Source organism: Scyliorhinus canicula, chromosome 9 (genome assembly GCF_902713615.1).
Source record: "Scyliorhinus canicula chromosome 9, sScyCan1.1, whole genome shotgun sequence".
NCBI classification, from domain to species: domain Eukaryota; kingdom Metazoa; phylum Chordata; class Chondrichthyes; order Carcharhiniformes; family Scyliorhinidae; genus Scyliorhinus; species Scyliorhinus canicula.
Window position 1 is genome coordinate 5,180,655 of NC_052154.1, and position 6,495 is coordinate 5,187,149.

The window sequence follows — 6,495 nt, forward strand, 5'->3', positions numbered from 1 at the left end:
GCAAACTCCCGCAAAGACCAGGGATACAGATGAACAGGTTTTGGTGAGGTTGGGTGAGGGATTACTGGAATCTGGGAAATCTACCCTGCTCGTCTTCAAATTCGTGCCATAAAACCTTTAAAAATCCCCAGAGAGGGCAGGTCACTCACCGTCCTGACTTGGAATTATTGTTGTTTAGGGAGATATTAGGAGTTTGGGACCAGAAATGGGGTTCACAATGTAGCAGCCAATTTAGGGGTTAAACAGACTGAGGGAAAAGACTGCTAACAGCAGGGTCAGAGGGATTCCCTCACAGCCTGAATTACCTTGTCCCATTTAGACTTAACCTCGCTAGTGGGAATACACAGCCAGGATGATCCACTCAAGATCCATTGTCATTCGGCACAACATTGTTTGATTAACTATTAGCCCATCACAGAGTCCGATGACCTATTTGTCCATCCATGTAAGGTTAGTTGCGTAGGAATGGCATAGCTCTGTTCCTTTGTCGAGATGGGAGTGGGGAATCAGACAGCCAAGGTAACCAATGCTTTTCAAACTCTTTTGCCCGGAACACATCAACAGGCCATCCTTCGCGACCCACGCCACCCGGACCTCGCAACCCACCATTTTCACTTACCTTTAATGTGACAGGTGAGCCTGCTTGGTCCTCATGATCTCACTTGCTTTGTCATTCAATGTTGCATTTCGGCGAAGGACTTCAGCTGATTATTTAAGTTCTCACGTAAAAAATCAACAGGTTTGTCCTCAAACTCACCATGCTTAGTCTTCAAATGAAGTTCTGAGGGTTTTGATCTTACCCTTTCTAGTACTTCCCTACATATAACACACATGAGCTTTGTATCCTGATTTGTATTGGCACAATTAACAATGCCATACCTCAAGAAATCATCTTTATGCTGCTTTGTTCCTGATTTCAGCTTCTTCTTCATGGGTTGTTCACCAGAGGCCCTGGAATTCATACCAGCACTGCTGGCAGCTTCAAAATTGGAGGAATCTCTCTCATGTCCAGAGCATGTCACGTCTGTATATGAGGCGCGTGACCTGTTCTCTTCCGCAGCTTCTGGAGCTAAGACTCTATCTATCTTTAAAAAGAATCTGCTCCTGGGTCAACGCGCTGATGGCAGGAGAAAGCGGTCTGCCTTGCTGGGCTCTGGGTCAGCTGAGGGGACACGCATGCACGGGCCGGCCAGCATCCTGAAAGTTGGTCACGGCCGGCATTTTTAAAAGCAGGCTCACCTGTCACATTAAGTGGCCGTTGGCCACTTCATCCCGCGATTGGGAACATTGTGACCTCCCGACACCTGCCTGCCACACACCTGTGGATCGTAACCCTGATTTGAAAATGACTAACGATAACAATAATGGAATCAAATCTGGCCACCTCGGAGGAAAATCTTTGTTTGACGGCTGGGCTGAGCTTAGACAGAGAGAGGGGGGAATGCTGTTTTGAACAGTTACATACAGAAGGCTGTGGAAATTGACTGGAGAGGCGCTAATAGTTGCCACCGAGGCAGGCTTTGGAAAAGGGTTCTGAACAAATGTCCCTAACATAAGAAAAATTGCTTCGTAAACACAAATGTTGCCTTGGCCTGTCTGTGTAAACAGCATGAGAGTGGCATGTTTACTTAAAGTGATGTTTAGTGGGAACTAGTGTGTTAAGGTTAAGAAACTGCATGTAATCTGTTAGTGTTACAGCTGAAGTAAAAGTTTAAATATTGTTTTCCTTTCTTTCATTGTGGTAAAGTTTGTTTATAAAATAACCAAGCCCTATTTCTTATTATCACTCTTGCAATGAATCTTTTTAAAACAAATTTCCAGTTATGGGGCAATTTAGCATGGCCAATTCACCTGCCCTGCCCATCTTTGGGTTGTTGGGGTGAGACCCACGTAGAATGTGCAAACTCCACACGGACAGTGACCCGGGGCTGGCATTGACCCTGGGTTCTCAGCGCTGTGAGGCAGCAGTGCTAACCACTGCGCCACCCTACTCTTGGTATGAATCGATCTTTCCGCACCGCATTAAAACTTAAAAGCATTGTGGGAATCTGGGCTAGTCTCTTAGCCACTGCTGCGAGCTGATCGGACATCCATCAGCATATGTCGGCCATTCCTTCAGTGCCACTGGGACAGAAACCCGGAACTCCCTCTCTAACAGCGCTGTGGGTGTACCCGCACCATATGGACTTCAGTGCTTCAAGAAGGCAGCTCACCACCACCACCTAGGGCAATTAGAGATGGGCAATAAATGGTCACCTAGCCAGAGAGGCCCACACCCCATGAGAGAATAAAGAAAAACATTGGGTTAATGCATCATCCAAAAGACACTCTCACAACAATGCAACACACCCACAGTACCATGTGGAAGTGAGTTTGAACTGTAATTTTGTGCCCAAATCTCTGAGGTGCGTAATAGTCTGACTCTCAGGCGTGAATTGCTACTCACTAAATGATGGATTACATTAACCACAACAACAAAGTCAAGACCAGCAATAACAATGCTGAATTCCTGTCAATCTCGGAGAACAATTCATTGTTGTTTTTCTTGTATAAATTTAGACTACCCAACTCATTATTTTCCAATTAAGGGGCAATTTAGCGTGGCCAATCCACCTACCCTGCACATCTTTGGGTTGTGGGGGCGAAACCCATGCAGACACGGGGAGAATGTGCAAACTCCACACGGACAGTGACCCAGAGCCGGCATCGAAACTGGGACCTCGGTGTCGTGGAGGCAGCAGTGCTAACCACTGTGCCACCATGCTGCCCTGAGAACAATTCATTGTTGATGATTTTGATACCCCACCCCATACAATATGGTTATGGCCATGTGAGGAGGGATAGCAATGACACCCTTATCCTAAGGCTCCAGTTTGACCATAACAGGGTTTTTGTTTGTGAATTAATGAGGATGAAGGTATTTGCTCAATGACTGTGTTTAACCATTCACATGCTGATGGCAAATAAACTAGTTTGTGGAACAGCCCTTCCTGTTTATTTCCTTTGTTCCCATTTGCTTTTCTTCTATTTTACTATTTTTAGTCCGTGGACTCAAAGTCGGAATGTGCCTTTACGCAGAGGACTCAAGCTGAAGCAGCCTGTTAGACAGGACAGTGTGTTCCCAGGTCTTGTTTTGGAAAGTAGAATTCAGACTCGTCAGCGTCAAGTGAATCTTAGGAACCAGCTTTGGACGTTTCTCCGGTTGGAGAAGATCAGATTTGCCTTATGGTTGGCGTTTGGAATAAAATATCTTTTTGAAAAAAGCTACCAGCTTTGGAGGAAGTCGGTTTGATTGGTTGGCTGGCAACCTGTGGGTTGGCCAGAGACAGTATTCTGCCTGGCAACAGTCAGTGACCGGTTCCTGCATGATGCTTTCTGAGAGAGCCTGGAAGGAGAACCTCTTTGTTGCTGAAAGAACTATTTTATTTTCCAAAAACCCAGTGGAGCGCCTGGCATATCTTGGTTGTAAACTTGAAAGGATTCTGGAATCTACAGGAAAAGTAGACAACCTTGCCGGAGAAAACCATCTGGAGTTTCCAGACCCTGGAAGGAAGAGGAGTTGTGTTTCTCCCTCTTTCTGCCCCCAGTTGCCAGCTGTCTCTGTGAGTCTGCAGTGAAGGTCATTACAAACTGAAGGAGAAGAAAGAACCGAACTGAGGACCTAACCTTGAGAAAGAAACTAACTGGAAGGCATCAAACTAACTGAAAGATCCTTTATCCTTTTATTTTATTAATATTTACTTTACCTCTCAAGCACCCTTTCCCCTCTGTGTTGTTTGTCTGTGTGTGTCTGTGTGTGTGTGTGTGTGTGTGTAGAGTGGGGGTAGTTAGAGAGGTGGGGGGGGGGGGGGCGTGTTGGGAATCAGATAGTCGATAATCAGGTGTAATTTGTTGCCTAATTAATTATAATTACTGTTTTAAACAAAATATGTAAATTCAAATTTTCAAAATTTTTACAACAATACGCAACACCCCCCCAGGGGACCCGACTCCAAATCCTCACGCAGGACCTCGGACATGGTGCTGAAAAACGACCCCCAAAATTTCTCCAACTTTGGGCAGGACCAGAGCATATGGACCCCCTCAAACAGCCGGCCCATCCTCGCCTTCATTACGTGCGCCCCATGGACCACTTTTAACTGAATGAATCCCAGCCTCGTACACGAGGTTGAGGCATTGCCCCTTCGCAGCACTCCGCACTGTAATCCCTCTTCTAACACCATCCCCAACTCTTCCTCCCACTTGGCCTTCATCCCTTCCATGGCCTCCTCATCCTCCTCCATAATCCTGCTGTAGATCGCTGAAACCGCCCCACTCTCCAACAACGAGGAGGGCGGTTCCACCAGGAAGTTTGGGAAAACCTTTCTTGCAAAATTCCACACCTGCTTATACCTGAAGCTCTCCCCACCCGTACCTCACCCTGGCTCCTCTACACTTGCAAATTGCCCCTCAACAAACAGATCCTTCATCTCTTTTACCCCTCTCTCCTCCCATCCCTGGAACCTCGCATCAACCCTCCCTGGCTCGAACTCATGATTCCCTCTTATTGGCATCACCCTCGAACCCTCCCCTCATCTTGAAGTGCTGTCAGAAATGCCCCCAAATCTTCAGCGTGGCTACCGCTACAGGATTCCCCGAATACTTCCCTGGGGTGAACGGGAGCAGTGCCATTGCCCAGCAACACCAACCCTTTACAAGAGCCCTCCTCCATCCACACCCACAAAACCTCTGATTCCTTACTCCAGCTCCACATCTTCTCAGCATTGGCTGCCCAGTAATGGTGCAACAAATTCAGAAGGGCCAGCTCCTCGACTGCCACCCCCTTTAGAGCACTGCCTTCCTTCTCCTCGCTACCTGGTCACATAATGGGGTTGCTAAGGAAATGTGGGGTGTTTCCGGCGTATAAATTAAATTTAGGGAAGAGTGAGTATTTTGTGGCGTCTTCTCCAGGAGGGGGAGTGGGGGGGGGGGGGGGGGAGGGGGGGGGGGAGGGTTGCCATTTCGGGTAGCGACAACTCACTTAAGGTATCTGGGGGTACAGGTGGCACGGGACCGGGCATGACTTTGTAAGCTAAATGTCATGCACCTGGTGGGAAGGGTGAAGGAAGGCTTGACAAGATGGGGCATTCTCCCCTTGTCACTGGCAGGTCGGGTGCAGGCAGCAAAAATGAATACTTTGCCACAGTTTTTGTTTCTTTTTTAAAAATAATTTTTTTCCAATTATGGGGCAATTTAGCGTGGCCAATTGTAGTATCTTAGGATTTGAATCCAGTTTTGTTTAAATTACGGTTGCCGGTTGTTGTTGAGACATTGCTGAAACTCAGTAGAAATTCAAGTTAAAAACTTGTCAGGTGCAAATAAGAATTGTTTTATTGAAGTTCATTGGTTACAACTTGAAAATGATTTAAAAGGTAGTTTGTAGACAATTTGATTTTCTTCAAAGAATCACAGGAATTATCTTCTGAGACAATAGCCTGAACACAACTTTAAAAGTCAAAGGCTGAAGTCAAAGTATGAAAATGAAATAGGAATACAGAACTCTTTTCTAATTCTCTTCCTTTACTCTCTCTCTCTCTCTCTCTCTTTCTGTCTTGTTCTCTTTGTCTCTTTCCTGTCTCTTTCTCTCTGTGTCTTTCTGACTTTCTGTCTTCTTGTCTTTTCTCTTGTCTTTCTGACTTGTCTTTCTTCTCGTCTCTCGTCTAAAATGGTGGCCAAATCATCCATGGATATACTCTTTGATATCTGTCTTGAGCGATCCGATCACACCCCAATATAATCCTAATTGGTTTAAGCTATATTCAAAACACATTTGATTTGATAAAAAGCCATCCATCCTCCCAATGCAACGCCACTTCCAATTGTTGCTTATCTGCAACAATTAAAACATTATGTCATCTCATCATGCTATTATTTCGAAAATATAAATGAAACTGTATTTTGACACAGTCTAAAATGTTTCAGCTTGCATACGTTATGGAATGTGGTTCAGGCTGTTATCACAAGTGGCCAGAATTCAAAACAATGGGTCCTTTGATTATACCACCTTAAAACCCATGGGATTTTGCTGCTGCCCTTGAAAGAATGTGATGTTTTTATCAGTGGTTCTGTTTTTCCCAAACACATGTCTGAGTTTGGAAGTTGTATATTTCTTTCATTTTAAAACTGGGATTTAATATTTCTGTCTTAAACAGTCTTCTTACCTATATTAAGTGTATTTAAAATACCTGACTTCTACACCAATCCACCTACCCTGCACATCTTTGAGTTGTGGGGGTGAGACCCACGCAGACACAGGGCGAATGTGCAAACTCCACACGGACAGTGACCCTGATGCTTTGCCTGACTGTATCTTCTCTATTGCTGCCTGCACTTCCTCCACCCACAATGGTTCCTGCAACCCAGGTTCCTCATCACCCACCTCCGAACACTCCAGAAACTCCCCCATCTCCGACTCATCCTTCAGCATCTCCAACTTATACAAGCCCCTATAAAAAC